The 15,355-nt window shown below is 45.9% G+C and overlaps 2 long non-coding RNA genes across 3 annotated transcripts in view; one reads left to right on the top strand and one right to left on the bottom strand.

Annotated features, from left to right (window-relative positions):
- LOC115078473 overlaps window positions 1-15,355 on the top strand; it is a 65,704-nt gene that overhangs the window by 33,957 nt on the left and 16,392 nt on the right. Inside the window, exon 2 of the long non-coding RNA XR_003853121.1 lies at window positions 9,854-9,926. This is a non-coding gene — a long non-coding RNA (uncharacterized LOC115078473). The remainder of the gene's footprint in view (window positions 1-9,853; window positions 9,927-15,355) is intronic.
- LOC115078465 overlaps window positions 8,547-15,355 on the bottom strand; it is a 148,060-nt gene continuing 141,251 nt past the window's right edge. For both annotated transcript variants that reach the window (XR_003853119.1, XR_003853120.1), the window contains exons 2-3: window positions 9,579-9,739; window positions 8,547-9,129 (exon numbers count right to left, since the gene is read on the bottom strand). This is a non-coding gene — a long non-coding RNA (uncharacterized LOC115078465). The remainder of the gene's footprint in view (window positions 9,130-9,578; window positions 9,740-15,355) is intronic.

Here is a 15,355-nt window from a genome sequence, read left to right as displayed (position 1 = left end):
GGGGGGGAACTGGGGGCTGAATCCTTCCTGAATCTCTGGATAATATTAATGTTGCTGAATGTGATGCAAGTTCATATTTTAGCTCACCAATTCTGGTTTTTAGTTTTGTTTGGCAGCTGGTTATAATACAGATATGTGTTTTCCTCTTTGGAATATTGAAAACTACAGAAAGCTGTAACACAGGACAGGAAGCTGCCATGGAATTACCGTAACTTCCGGACTGTATGTCGCTCCGTCCTGTTAAGTCGCAGTAAGCAAAAATTGGCTAAATCTGTGAAAGGTTGATGTATAAGTCGCCGCGGACCACGAGTCGCCACGAACGGCTAGTGTCGCTTCACGCGGAAATGGCTGCGCATGATTCTGTAAACAAGCGTGAGCCTACCACGTAGCCCTATTGGCACCTAAAGATATTTAAATACTTAATGGGAACAAAGATTTGCGTTTTCGTTGTGTGGTTTGTCGTTACTGGAAAATTTAAATGCAATAAATGATAAACAGTGAAATATCCTTCACCCGCCATAGGCAACCAAAGGCGACAAATATACGAGTTGTCCACTATAGGTCAGTAAGTAAGTATTAGTAAAATATTAACAAAGGCACATTTCAAACCACGCATGGGCTTTTATTTGAATCAAACCGGTGCTATGAACATTTTCTTCGACGGATGCTTACACTGTAGACCTCGCCAGTGTTTGAAGAGCTCCAAAGTGCTTTGAGTTACGTGGAATATTCCTGCGTTTATATATGCCGATGGCCAGACAGAACTGCTATTGGAATTAGCGTAATTTGCTTAGCGAAGGGATTTCTTCAAGGCGTTCGAATTATGTCGGGCGTCATATTAATTACGGAAGCCAGAACCAGGCACAGACAGCGACTTCCAGTTTACTCCTCATATTAAATTAAGGCCAGGTACTGCATTTGATTACATATAATTATTTCGCAGAGTTCCGTCAATTTGTTGCCAACTTTTTTTTTGCGACTGTTACGTAAACTTTCGGTAAATTTCACATATAAGTCGCGCCCTTGAAAACTCATGAAAACAAGTGCGACTTATAGTCCAGAAATTACGGTAACTATTATTTTGTTTGCAGTATTTCAGCCAAATGAGCTGCAAAACTGCATTTCCAGTGCCACTTCCCTATTATTTTTGTGTTACAGCTAGATTTAATTTGTAGAAAAACAAAACCACTACACAGTAAGCTCTATCGAGCAGGGACGATCATGTTTTTTGTGTGTTTGTGCAGCACTGCGTATGTCGTGTAGTGCTATAGAAGTTTTAAATGGTAGTAGTAATAGCAGCTCAGACTCCAGGAAAATGCAATGGACCATCTGAGCTACAAGACCAAGGGTTAACTTGCTTAATACTTCTCTACTGTTTTTGTGTAGCAAATAGATTCTGTAGATCTTCTCAACCAGTGTGTCCTGTTTTCTTTGGGTCCAAATAACCAGGGGGTCAACAGGCAGAGGGCAGTCGATTGCTTCTGGCAAGCAGATCTTTGGCTCAAATTCAAGTTCAGTTCCCGAACCCAGCCGCTATTCCTTGAACCGATCAGGACAAGGGATGCTGCAGAGGGAGGAGTCACAGCCTCCAGGGGGGAGGGTGAACCAGCCATTGATCAACAGTGACCCCTACTGACCATGCCTAGGGTGCGTATATAACAGGTTCAGCTGGGAGCTGTGATCTGTGGCTGCTGTCTTAGTGAATGGCTACAGAAGAAGGGATATAAAAATGGAGCCAGAAAAGAAACCGTGCGAAGAACAGGTAGTGCATCTGCTGGCCCTGCAGGATCATGTTTGCCCATGCTTAGGCTGTTTCACATGTATTCCTCCAGCCTGGCGGCATAGGTTGAAACTGAGTTTAACCAGCGCATCCACCGGTTGAATAGGAAAGCTTATCTGGGAGTAATCATCTCGGATGATCTGGAGATTGCCAGCCCATGCGACGAAGCTAGGTACCATCAGCAGGAAAAAGGCACTGATAATGCTCTTGTTCAAGGCACTAGTGAGACTGAGTACTTTATTTGGTTCTGGAGGCTGTAGCTTCATAAGGACACTCAGACGAAAACAAACTGAAATAATGAAAACTCATTTTTTTTCTTGCACCCCCCTACTGGTTGGGGAAAGATTTCCCTTTCAGAGGCCAGAGTGCTGTGGGTGCCTTCCTCTTTAATCTTTGTCTCGGGGAGAGGAGGGTATGCAGACCCTTCCGCTCACTGTAGTGCCAATAAGAGATTGGAGACAGGTTGTTTGTATCCAAAATTAAATTCTTTACTCAAGGTGAATCAGACTTGGAAAATGCCACAATTAACAGAGGGGCGGATTTTCAGAGCCCTGCTCGCCTAAATCCGCCCAAATCCGGGCGGATTTAGGTGAGCAGGGCCCTGCGCGCCGGTGAGCCTATTTTACATAGGCTCACCGGCGCGTGCAGACCCTGGGACTCGCGTAAGTCCCGGGGTTCGCTGAGGGGGGCGTGTCGGGGGCATGTCGGGGGGCGGGCCCGAACCGCACGGCGTTTAGGGGGCGTGCCGGGAGAGTTTCGGGGGTGGACCCGGAGGCGTGGTTACGGCCCGGGGCGGCCTGGGGGCGTGGCTGCGCCCTCCAGACCCGCCCCCAGGTCACGTCCCGGCGCGCAGGAGGCCCGCTGACACGCGGGGATTTACGCCTCCCAGAGGGAGGCGTAAATCCCCCGACAAAGGTAAGGGGGGGGCTTAGACAGGGCCGGGTGGGTGGGTGGGTTAGGGAGGGGAAGGTGAGGGGAGGGCAAAAGGAAGTTCCCTCCGAGGCCGCTCCGATTTCGGAGCGGCCTCGGAGGGAACGGGGGTAGGCTGCGCGGTTCGGCGCGCCGATCCAGGATTTTAGTGGATACGCACGGCTCCGCGCGTATCCACTAAAATCCAGCGTACTTTTGCTTGCGCCTGATGCGCCAGCAAAAGTAGGCCTATTCGCATAGTTTGAAAATCTACCCCTTAGTCTCTTTCCTCAGTCTGTGCGCAGGTCTCTAATACCAGGTAAAGGGAATTTCCACCCTCCGGGGCTTGGATGAGTGGTACACCCAGGGGGGGCAGGGTGCCCTTGTGGAAAACAGGAAAAAAACAACCCCCTCCTAAACTGATAAAACTTGGAAAAAAGAAGTCACTGCACAGAGAGTCCAACCCTTTCTCTCTCCCCAGGGGGAGCCGGAAATTCCAGATGTACCAAGTCCCAGGCAGGAAAGAGGCAAAAAATCTTCCTCCTGGCCAGCAACCAAAAGCCTGTCGTCCCCAAATCAGAAGGAACTGCAGAGGGCGCCGCAGTGGGTCACCACCGTACCTCCGTTTCCTGAGCAGGTCACAGGGTGAGGCTTCCCCTAAACCTCTCCCCCAGCAACACCCTGGGGTCTCGCAGTCCTCTTACAACAAAAAGGTCAAATTCCCCAAAATAACCCAGGACAACCACCCTGCACCTATGGAGTGGGTTGCCCAGGCCTCCAGGTAGGCCAACATTTCCAGCTCAAATGAAAAAAAAAACCCCCAACCTCCTTCAAACTCTCAACTAATACTGCCCCAGCCAAGCTCTCTGTAGGGAGCTGCTTTATATCCCACAGAGGGGAACGTCCATCCCAGCACCGTCGAAGAGAGGGGCCATACCGAATGGATCCTCCCCTCGTTATTTCCTCTAACTGCACTAGCTGAATCAGGAATTACCCAGTAACGCAACCGTAAGGGTCCATTACACTTATGGGCCGATGCAGTAAAGTGCGCTCATGCTGAGTGCACCTTTAGCCCCGGTTTGGCCGCTCGTTTTCCACGCGCTATTTTTACCCCTTATACAGTAAGGGGTAATAGCGCGTGGAAAATGCATGTTGATGGGCCTATTAGTCATTCCCGCGCGATACAGAAAGTAAAATTAACGCCTGCCCAAAGGCAGGCGTTAATTTCGGCCGGCACAGGGAAAGTGTACAGAAAAGCAGAAAAAACTGCTTTTCTGTGCACCCTGCCCCCCCCAAATAAAAAAAAATTAAGAATTAAAAATCTGCCCGCGGCTCGCGGGCTGGAAGAAGGACGCACAATTTTGCCAGCGTCCGTTTTCCGAACCCGTGGCTGTCAGCGGGTTCGAGAACCGACGCCGGTAAAATTAAGCATCGCCTGTCAAACCCGCCGACAGCCACCGCTTCTGTCAAAAAAGGAGGCGCTAGGGACGCGCTAGTGTCCCATGCGCCTCCTTTTACCGCGGGACCTCATTTACATAAATTTATTTTCTGGATCGCGAAGTTTTCTGTATCGTCCCGTTAGCTAAAACAGTGTAGATGGGAACGACCGGGGAGACTGGATGGGTCACTTGGTCCTTATCTGCCATTATTTACTCTATTAGTATCCAAGCGAATATCTATGGTTGTATGAAGTTTTCTACGTGTACCTATGGCATTCTTTTGATCGTACTGCAGTGTTCAACTTCTGTACCATCAGATACATCCCCTGTGATTCTCAAGTGATAGATTATCAGTATTATTATTACAGCCAATCATTATTATATTTGTATGACAGACTGCATATCTCTGAGTCTCTGTGCACCTTTTATTACAATTTTTCATTCGTGTTTGGAGAAAGGAGAGAAGGGATTGCCATCCCTGTGTGTGTGTGCGCGCGTGTGCGCATAAGCGTGCAACAGCACCGACCGTCTTTGGTTGAAATTTGCTCTGCACAGATGAATGGAAGAGTGTGATCCAATAGCTCCTGCATTATTCATGGCACTGTAATCCTGCCTTCTTCTTTGCAGGGTGAAATGGACTGAAACGAGAAAAGGATTTGGCTTCCTACATTATTTTATTCACTTCTCCTAACTTTCTGCAAGACTAATTGCCGCACACAGAGAAATAAGAGGGCAAGAGCCTCTGCAGCCAGCAAACCGAAAATTATAAGCGACTTTCTATCAGGGCGGGAAATGAAAGGTTGCTCTTTTGCCTTCCAAGGTGCACTCTGAGCAAAAACGAATCAGCTCCCAGTGGCTATTGTGCTTAAATAATATAAAGGGTTGCAGTCGTAACAGAGTTAGAGTTCCGGTACAAGGTGAATTAAAGTCAGGAAAGAAATGCCAGAAGCCAGGTGGCAAAAGCTTTAGCCTGAACTTCCAGCTTGCTTCTCCTGGCAGAAATGCGCCATCAGCATGTATACTGGATACAATGACTCTCAGCCCGCCGCAATCACCTCATGTGCAGTTAACTTTTATTATTTATTTATTTATTTATTTATTTATTTAACATTTTTCTATACCGACATTCGCACGAGACATCACATCGGTTTCCAGACAACAGCAAATTCAGCCAACAGGGCTTTACATTGTAACTGATATTTTAACTGGGGGGGAGGAGGGGGAAGGGGCAGGGCAGTAACTTGGAGCTAATGAGTATGCTGGGAACAGGGGAGGGGAGTACAGGGGTTAATTTACAAAAAGCAGGAGTAATGTACATGCTATATACAATCTATTATGTACGTTCTATATACAAGACGAGGGAGTGGGGGGAGGGTAGGTTAAGGAGGGAAGAGGAAGGATGGGGGTGGGGGGGAGGAAAGAGTCTAGGTGTAAGGTAGAGTGGATTAGAAGGGGGGTGTGGGGGGGGGAAAGGAACTGGGATGGCAGATTAAGAGTAGGCGTGCGTGAAAAGCCATGTTTTAAGTTTCTGTCTAAATTTCTTTGGACAGATTTCAAGGCGTAGACTGGTGGGCATAGAGTTCCATAGCTTGGGACCAGCTAAGGAGATGGAGCGTTGTTTGGTGGAAGCGAGGTGGGATAGTTTGGGTGTAGGAGTAGGTATTGTTGCAAGGTATGGTGATCTGGTTGGCCTTGATGTCGTACGAAGGTGTAGGGTGTCAGAGAACCACTGCATGTTTGGGTTGTGGATGGCTTTGTGTATGAGAGTTAGGGTCTTGAAGATGATTCTTGAAGATATGGGGAGCCAATGTAGTTGTTTCAGAATGGGCGTGATGTGATCGTTTCTGCGTGTGCCTGTTAGTATGCGCGCGGCTGCGTTTAGAAGAAGTTGTAAGGGGGTTGTGGTATTTTTGGGAAGGCCTAGTAGTATGGCGTTTGCGTAATCTATTTTGGATAGGATGAGAGCCTGAAGCACAGTTCTGAAGTCGCTAGGATGCAGGAGTGGTTTTAGTTTTTTGAGTGTGTGTAGTTTGAAGTAGCATTCTTTAAGGGTGGTGTTGATGAATTTTTGCAGGTTGAATTGGGAGTCAAGAATTACACCAAGGTCTCTTACGTGTTGAACGAAGTCTGGGAGGGGGTGCAGAGAGCTGATATTGGTGGGTGAGGGATTGAGTTGTTGGGGGGCGATGATCATTAGTTCAGTTTTATTAGTGTTTAGTGCTAGGTTGAGTTGAGTGAGAAGGCTGTTGATGGAGGAGAGGGCACTTCCCCATTTTAGGAGGGCATTAGGTAGAGAGTCTGTGATGGGAATGAGGACTTGTACATCGTCGGCGTAAACAAAATGTGGGAGACCAAGTTTCAGAAGGAGGTGGCAGAGAGGTAGGAGGTATATGTTAAATAGGGTTGAAGATAGGGAGGAGCCTTGGGGAACTCCGCACGTGATATTGATGGGTTTGGATTCATGCTTTCCGATTTTGACTTTGAAGTGTCTGTCATTGATGAAGGATTTGAACCATAGGAGGGGGATTCCTGAGATTCCAATTTCGGTCAGCCTGTCGATTAGTATGGAGTGATTGATGGTATCGAAGGCTGCTGATATGTCTAGTAGGGCTAAGATGTATGTGTGACCCATGTCTAGTCCTCTGATGATGTAGTCCGAGAGTGACGTCAGGAGGGTTTCTGTACTAAATTGTTTGCGAAAGCCGTGCTGTGAAGGTAGGAGGATTTGATGCTGGTCTAAATAATTGGATAATTGTGTGTTAACAGTTCTTTCTAGGACCTTCGCAATAAACGGGAGATTGGAAATGGGGCGAAAGTTAGTTGGGTCTGTAGGATCTAGTTTGGGCTTTTTTAGAATGGGTTTTACAATGGCTAGTTTTAGTTGGTTGGGAACGTTGCCGGAGGCCAGGGATGTGTTAATGAGGTCAGATAGGGGTTGTGCGATGCAATCTGGTATAGATAAAAGTGCTTTGGTGGGTATTGAGTCTGAGGGGTGGGAGGAGGGTTTCATTTTACTTAGTATAGATCTGATTTCAGAAGTGGATGTGGTTTCGAAGGCATCCATTTGATGATTGGGGGCTTTCAGAGAGGTTTTGGTAGGTGAGGGAGGGGTGGTGAAGCGTGAGGTGATGTTAGCTATTTTGTTATGGAAGTATTTTGCGAGCTCGTTGCATTTGTTGTCGTTTTCTTCGTCCAGAGTGGAGTTAGGTGCCGTTTTTGTTAAGCTTGTGACGAAGGAGAATAGGGCTTTAGGATTGAACTGATAATTGTGTATTCTGGTAGCGTAGAAGTCTCGTTTAGTATTGAGCGTGTTTGATCTGTATGTGTGTAGCATGGATTTATATTTGTTGAGATTGGAGGTGGTGGGTCTTTGCGCCATGTTTTTTCTAGGCTTCTCAATTTGTGCTTTAGTAGCTTTAATTCAGGAGTGTACCAGGGTTGTCTAGATTTAGCATCGGCGGGGATTTCTTTTGTTATTAGGGGGCATAGCTTGTTGGCTGTGTCGCTAGTGATGTGGCTCCATGAGGTGACTGCGGCTTCAGAGTCCTTGAGGTCTAATTTTTTGAGGTTATCTGTAAGTGTGTCTATGAGTTCTTCTCTGGGACATGCTTTTCTAAATTGTATGGTAGTTTTGTTGTTGGGGCGTTGTGGGAGGTTTTTTAAGGAGCAGGTTGCTTTGATGAGATAGTGGTCGGACCAGGGTACTGGCGTGTAAGTTGGAGGGTTAGGAAGGAGGAGGGAGTTCGTGAAAATAAGGTCTAGTGAATGTCCAGCTTTGTGTGTGGGTTTGGAGATGATTTGATGTAGATCCATTGCTAGGAGGGAGGTTAATAGGGATTCGCAACTGTGTGATAGTGGATGGGAGTCAATGTGGAGGTTAAAGTCTCCGAGTACTATGGCGGGTATATCATTGGTTATGTTTGATGCTATGCATTCAATGATGGGTGATAAATCAGAGTCTAAGATGCCAGGAGGAGTATATATAAGGCATATTTGTAGGTGAGGTGATTTAAAGAGGCCGACTTCATATTTGGGTGGAAGGTTGACTGGGTATTGTTTTAGCATGAGGTGTTTTTTTTGCGACTAGAAGGAGGCCTCCGCCTCTTTTTTTAGGTCTGGGGATGGAAAAAATGTCATATTCTAGGCTTGGGAGTTGGTTAATTAGTACCGTGTCAGTGTTCTTTAGCCAGGTCTCAGTTACCGCACAGAAGTCCGGCTTTTCATCAAGGAGGAGGTCGTTTAGTATAAGGGTTTTCTTGGTTAAGGACTGAGAGTTGATCAGTAGCATAGTGAGAGTTGTGAGGCCTAGGAATTGTGTGAGTGGTGTGAGCATGATTGGGATGAGTGTGCTAGGTTGCGAATGTGCTGGGGGGGTGGTGGTGGAGTGAGTGTCTGTGGCGGTTATATATGAGTTTGCGTATGGGGAATGAGGCCATTTGGAGTGGGTGGTCTGGGTATATGGGGTAACAGGGTATGTAGAGGCGGAAGGGGTGGGGAATTGCAGGGGTAAGTAAAGAGCGAGAAAATATAGTTGCTCAATGAGATACAAAGGGAACACAAAGGGGCACACTAAGGGGCAAGCCCCTTTGTCGCGCCCCTTAGGCGCGAGACGCCTTGGAGAGCGGTATCCCACAGCATGGGAGAGCGGTATTCCCACAGCGGTATTTTCCCACAGCGTGGGAAATCCAGCCAATCACTGAGAGCCCTTCATCCGCCTCCGTTTCCTCCTCAGTTGTCTATCTCTTCCTGCTGCTCAGTTGGGTCCTTCGGCTGGGGAAGATGTGGCATATGAGCACACTGTATGATACCAGTTATAGAGAATCGGACAGGGTTTTCTTCTTCCTTTGGATGTTAATTAATTATCTACATTTGCCAAACCCATCAAATATATTTTAGCCATAAATATTTTAAACGTCCCGAACTGAGTCTTCAGAGATGATGATGTCACTTGATGCGTGTGGCACTTTATGGGGTAGAGGACGAGACACCTTCATGTCTATGCTGTGGAGGACAAGAATGAACATAAGAACATAAGAACATGCCATACTGGGTCAGAGCGAGGGTCCATCAAGCCCAGCATCCTGTTTCCAACAGTGGCCAAGCCAGGTCACAAGAACCTGGCAATTACCCAAGAACCTGGCAATGGGTTGTACATCTGCGACTGGGGGCTCTCCATTGGGCAAAAGTAAATCGACATGAGATTTTGGCCCCTCAGAAATGTTACATTTAAAGGCCGGGAAAAGTTCCACAATGTTTTGTGCAGAGGTTTTGGATTACTCGCAATTTTTTTTTCTTCCTGTGCATTTTTTATGTTTTTTCATGAAGATGAATCTTTGGGCAAAAGATGGGCTAGTTGAAAGTTGCATCGGCAAGGTTAGTTACAGGCTTTCTGCACCTTTTGGGATACATTTTATATCTGACCTTTATTCAGCTTTGCATCTGCTTCTTACCTTATGAGAGACTCGATGCTCTTCTGGTTGCTTCAGTTTAAGTTCTGTAGAATCTGCAGTAATGGACGGTTTCCTTCTTCATTGGTTGTTTGTTTGGTTTTTTTTTTTGCTTCCCCTTTACGTAATTCTTCTCCTTTGTTTCTTGGTGGAACCCATCACACCTGACATCAACACAGAAGTTATTTAAGATTTCTTACTAGAACAGGTATTCATTTATTTATAAGAGTTTCATTATATTTTCAGTTCGATGCAAAGAATCTCTCTCTTGTTTGTAGCTGTTGCAGCCGTGACAGGAGGCAGTGAGGCTAAACCATCAGTGCTGAGCAGGAAAAAAAGATCCATATGGAGGTAATTAAAAAAAATTGTCCATCAAATGCACAATTCAAATGCGCATCATCCAATTACCAACACCCTTTCATTTCTATACAATAGGCTTGCACTCATTTATACAATTATAAAAGCTCATGCCAACTTGAAGGAGACCTGTCCAGCATAGTCAACAACATCACTCTGTGCGGTGGTGTACCTAAAGTATTTGGTATCCGGGGCGGACACTTGCTTCGGCGCTCCTCCCGCTCAGCGATCCCCGGTTCACTCCCTCCCCGCCCCCTATGGATCCCCTCACTCACCGGCTCCTCTCAATTCGAAACAGGAGGAGGAGAAGGACACCAGCCCTGCAGCTCCTCCGGCATGTCTTCCCTCCTTCCCTACCAGGGGCGAGCCCAAGGATTCAGGCCTCAGCAGGGGAGGACAGAGAACACATGGGAGGAGCTGCAAGGCTGCTTTCCTCCTCCTCTTGTATCGAAGTAGGAGGAGCCAGTGAACTAAGGGATATGGGTTGGGCGTGAGGAGGATGTTTCTTCTCCGGAGCAAGTGGGAGGGAGAGGGGAAATGCGCCATGCACTGCCACCAGTGCTGGCCGGCTGAAATATTTGAGAAGCCGTAGTCCCTGCGGCTTCCCCGTTCTTACGTCTATGCATCCACAAGGTGAAACTGTTGAATCTTCGTATAGTCAGTCAAACCTATTAGCCTGAGATAATTATGCGCACGGTGCACCAGGACGTTCTGGGCCTGGACTGTCACATATTTCAACCAGGGGTGGCTCAAGGCCAGCTGCTACCTGAGGTGAGAGACGAGATGCTTTTCCTTTTCCCTCCCCCCATAGGCACAGCATAAGTCAAATCACTGAGGGGGTCAAGGGGGGAATCCCTTGGAGTCTGGCCCTTTCGGTGATTTGAAATGCTGCAGAAAGGGGAAAGCAGGGGGTAGGGCTTTCAGAGGAGTGGCGGATAGAGTGTCAGTGATATTATTTCTAGGAAGCTAGCAACCCTGCCATCTGCCTCCCATCTTTTTCCAGAGAAGTGGGAGTTGGGTGAATGGTGGGAGTCTGTGTGTGGCGCGCTCTCTCCAGGTTGGTGCAAGGGTATTAGGCCCATTAAGCAAACTTTACAGCTTTCCACTCCCACCTTCCCAGCCCTCACCACACACAATTAAAAACTGTGTATTTATAATAACAGATTTTACATGGAAAAGGATATTCATAGTCTTCTGAGATTACAAATATCACAAAAAACATGCATGTTATTTTTACATGCACTGCTGTGGTGCCAACCAGAAAACCCTGCAAAAAAGACAGTTGGCACACCAATTACAATATAGTAAACCTTCCATTCAAATAGTAACAGCTCTATCTATGAAAAGGCAACACTACAAAATTACACCAGGCCCTAAATCACTAATACACCTCTTATTAGGAAAACAGAATAATATAGGCTGCTATAGATCCCTACTCAGAAACTATATGCCAGAAGTTTACCTCACCTCGATTACACAAACAGAACACAGACAGTCTGACTCCAAATATTAAATAAAGTATAAACAGATATGTGCAGACAAAAACTGAACTGGAAACTGCAAGAAGCCAGACTCTGTATGCAGTGCAACAATGGAAAAACAATTCACCATCATTTCTCATAAAGCAATAACAAAAATAAAAAATATAACACATCATAATAGTAGAAAAACACATATTTCAAAACAGCTGAGGAACTGAACATCATTCAATAATTAAACAAGAAAATTAAAAAAAAATTTCAAAAACCATTAAAATATTTCAAAACCACAGACACATAAACAGTTAAATCTAATAAGATTTTTAAAAATCTCTCGCTCTCCATACCTGGGATTTTTTTTATTTCCAGTCACCCTGAGATTGTTGAGAATTAGAGAAGGGGGTCTGTACAAGCTTTGTCTTCTCTCTTATACACACATACTCTCCCTCTCACATACACAGGCTCTTTCTCCCTAACTCATACACACACACACACACACACACATACACACACACTTATGTACACAACACACTTTCACACATGCATACATGCTCTCACTCACACACCCACAAACTTACACATGCAGATAGGCTCTCATGCACACCACACATCACTTATGCATTCAAGCTCTCATGCACATACACACACACTCACACACACATGCATACAGGCTCTCACTCACAAATATATTCACCAGGCATATAGGCTCTTACTTGCACGCACACACATGCATACAGACTCTCACACACAGACTCACACATGCATAGAAGCTCTCATGCACATCACACACACATGCACACTGGCTCTCTCACACACTCACTCCACACACATGGACACCCACACACTCACACATGCATACAGGTTCTCTCACACACACACACACCCACTCATGCATACAGACTATTTAACATACACACAAGGTTCTCTCACACACATGCACACACACAGTCTCGGGGCCTTCTTTTCCTTCCATGGCCTTGCCGGACCTCTTCTTTGGGCTCTGGTGGGATGGGCTCTGCTATGGCCTTGCTGGGCCAATTCTTTCTTTGGGTTGAAGCGGAATGGACTCTGCTGTGGCCTCGCCAGACTTCCTTTCTTTGGGCCACCCATGTTTCAACCCTCCCAATGGCAACCCCCTAGCTGTACACCACTGACTTTATGCTTCCTCAGGGAGCCTGCATGCACAACCAGCCTTTCCCATTAACAAATTCATAATGTGATAATGTCATTCCTCTCCAATGTAATCATGACATCCAATCTATGTCCTAACAAGCGCTTCCTCAAGAAGCCTGTGCTTGTGCTGCTTGTCTGTCCCATTAATGTATTCATAATGTGATGATGTAATTCCTGTCTAGTGCAGTTATTACTAGGGATATGCATTCATTTAAAGCCAATGGGTAAAATATAATGAAAAAGCTCATATTTGTTTCATTTATAGACCTCCAAAATGAATGGAGGGTGTCCCATGATTGAGATTAAAAACAATTGTCTCATTTATTTGTTTCCCACTCATTTTTAAGAGCCATTGAAGTCTATGGCTGTGTACTGCTGAGCAAAAAAATAACTGGTAACTATAGCAACTGGCTTTTGCCTGTGTGGCCTCTCCACCTTGTCAGAGCTGTGTTAGAGCCAAGGCAGGATAAATGGTAAGGAGACTTGATAGAGGACAAATCACAGTGCAGCATCTTTTTAAACAAGCAGTAGCTGATATCTGAATCAAGCGATTCTGATTTCCTCCCATTGTAAAGCCTGAACATGTCTAAGAAACTCTTTGTTTCCTCTCTGGCTCTTGGTGGAGAAGGCCATGCTGCTAGAAACTTTCACAGAGTTTTAGGATAGCTTGCAAACTTTGGGATTTGGCACAGCATGAGCGATGCCCCTGGTATTTTTCCTCAGGATGTAGCCTCTACCACAACTCCAGTGCTAGCATCTGCCCTCAAGGACGTAGAGAAGGGATCGCGGAAGAAATCCCTGATCTGGAGGCACTTTAAAATGATGGAGGGGGCCAAGATGGCGCTGAGAGTGGATGCACAGTAAAGTAGCTCCCGTGTCGTCTTTGGTTTTCCTCCTTTTTGTGCTCTGCCTGATGGTGAAAAGGAAGGGTAAGCTTCGAGGAGTTCCCCCCCACACACCCGCAGAGTCCCTCTGTGAGCCAGTCTGCACTGCTGGAGCACTTTCATCCCTTCTTTTCGCCGGGATCGGCTTTCATTGCTGCAGCGGATGGGGGAGCATTGCTGTGGCCAGAAACCAGCGCAGGCACCACGCCGAGTCCCAATGAGCGAACCTTGCCCTCCCCTACGCTCCCGAGACTGCTGTTGCCGTCTTTTGATAAAAATGAGGCTGGGGATGGCCCGGATGCAACCAGGAGGGGGGCCGACAGTAACCACAACTGGAGCTTTGAAAGAAATGGAGGGAGGTAGTTCTGGACCTATGCTGTCCACCGCCAGTCTCCAGGAGGTACGGGGCGAGGCTGGAAGGCCATCCTTGCTTAGCGGTGCAGACAGTGTTAGTGCAGCTGTCCTTCTTGTATCTGTTTTGGGTGAATCTGCTGTGGTCCCTGTGTCTGGCCTAACCTCATGCCCTTCCACTCCTAAGCCTTCTCCGATAACTCTGGATAATATCTGGAGTATTCTCTCTTCTGTAACGCAATCTTTATTTTCTCTCACCATCAACGTCAGTACTTTTTTACCTCAGATACAAGCACAAGAGACAGTAATGTCCATACACTCAGATAAACTTGAAAAGATGGAATCAAACACTGGGAAATTAACAAATGTTCAAAATATTTTGATTCATGATCAAACCACTATTCATCGCAGGCTTGAAAATTTCGAACATTCTGCGAAATCTCTTAATCGCAGAGTGATTTCCCAGAGATTTCAATGATTTCTCCTCCTGAATGTTTTAAGACTTACATGCAGGAACTTTTGGGGGTGTCTCAGTCTGCTTTACCCTTGATTCATAAAGGCTTTTATTTGGCTAGGCCTCTTCGTTCTGAGAGTGCATCACTCTGGTGATGCACTCTCAAGTTTGGATGTCTTTGCTATCTTGAAGGCAACCGTTGTTGACAAATCTAGTGACTTTTGTTTCCTGTCGTGACTGGAATTTAATTCTGCGATTATATGCATACCTCATTTAAAGGTTGTAAAATGTCTGTATTTCCTGATTTTTGCAGGGCTATACAGTTGCGAAGGAAGCTACTTTTAGGTATGTGTCAGGAAGTTTCTGCTCCAGGCACTTTTTTTTTTTTTTTTTAACGCTTCCCTTGCAAATGTTTGATAAATTTCCCTAATGAAAAGTTTGTATTTTTTTTGACCCTGCACATCTTCGCTCACTTATTAACTTCAAGCTTCTTAGTATTAGATGAGTGTAGGGAAGTGAAGGGATAATGTTGGCGCAACCTAGGTTCCAATGTGTATTTTGGAAAGACTTAGTCCACTAGGGTTAGATTCTCCTTATTTTTATTTCATTAATTATCCCCTATTTTGCTGGGCCACATTTATTTTGTGGAGTTCGAAACACAATTAAAAATATTGTATGTTTTGCTTATGGATTTATTATTGTTTCTTTTTCCTTCTCAATTGCGTATTTCTATTGCAAGTTATACTTGTAATGATGTTAAAATGAAATAAAAAGATAGCTAAATAAAATGATGCTGGAACTAGATTTTGCTGAGTGCGTTCAATGCAGGAAGGATATCAGTTGAGGGAAGCGAGTGGAGCATCTCACAAACACAGGTATGCAGCCTGTGCTTTAGAAGCAGCACTGACTAGCACTAGCATCAGGGGAGCCTGGGTTCCCCCTTCTGCCATTCCATGCAAAAACCAGAGGAAAGGGATGGAAGAGAGGAAGATTTTTCCCTAAGCATTCATGTAGGCTCAAATGTTGCTGGTGAAATGCATGCTACTCCACTCTGCCTTAGCCAGCAGCACCTACATGTGACTA

Source organism: Rhinatrema bivittatum, chromosome 1, assembly GCF_901001135.1.
Source record: "Rhinatrema bivittatum chromosome 1, aRhiBiv1.1, whole genome shotgun sequence".
In the NCBI taxonomy this organism is placed as follows: domain Eukaryota; kingdom Metazoa; phylum Chordata; class Amphibia; order Gymnophiona; family Rhinatrematidae; genus Rhinatrema; species Rhinatrema bivittatum.
The sequence above is the reverse complement of the archived record's forward strand: the minus strand, read 5'-3'. Positions and strand labels throughout refer to the sequence as shown.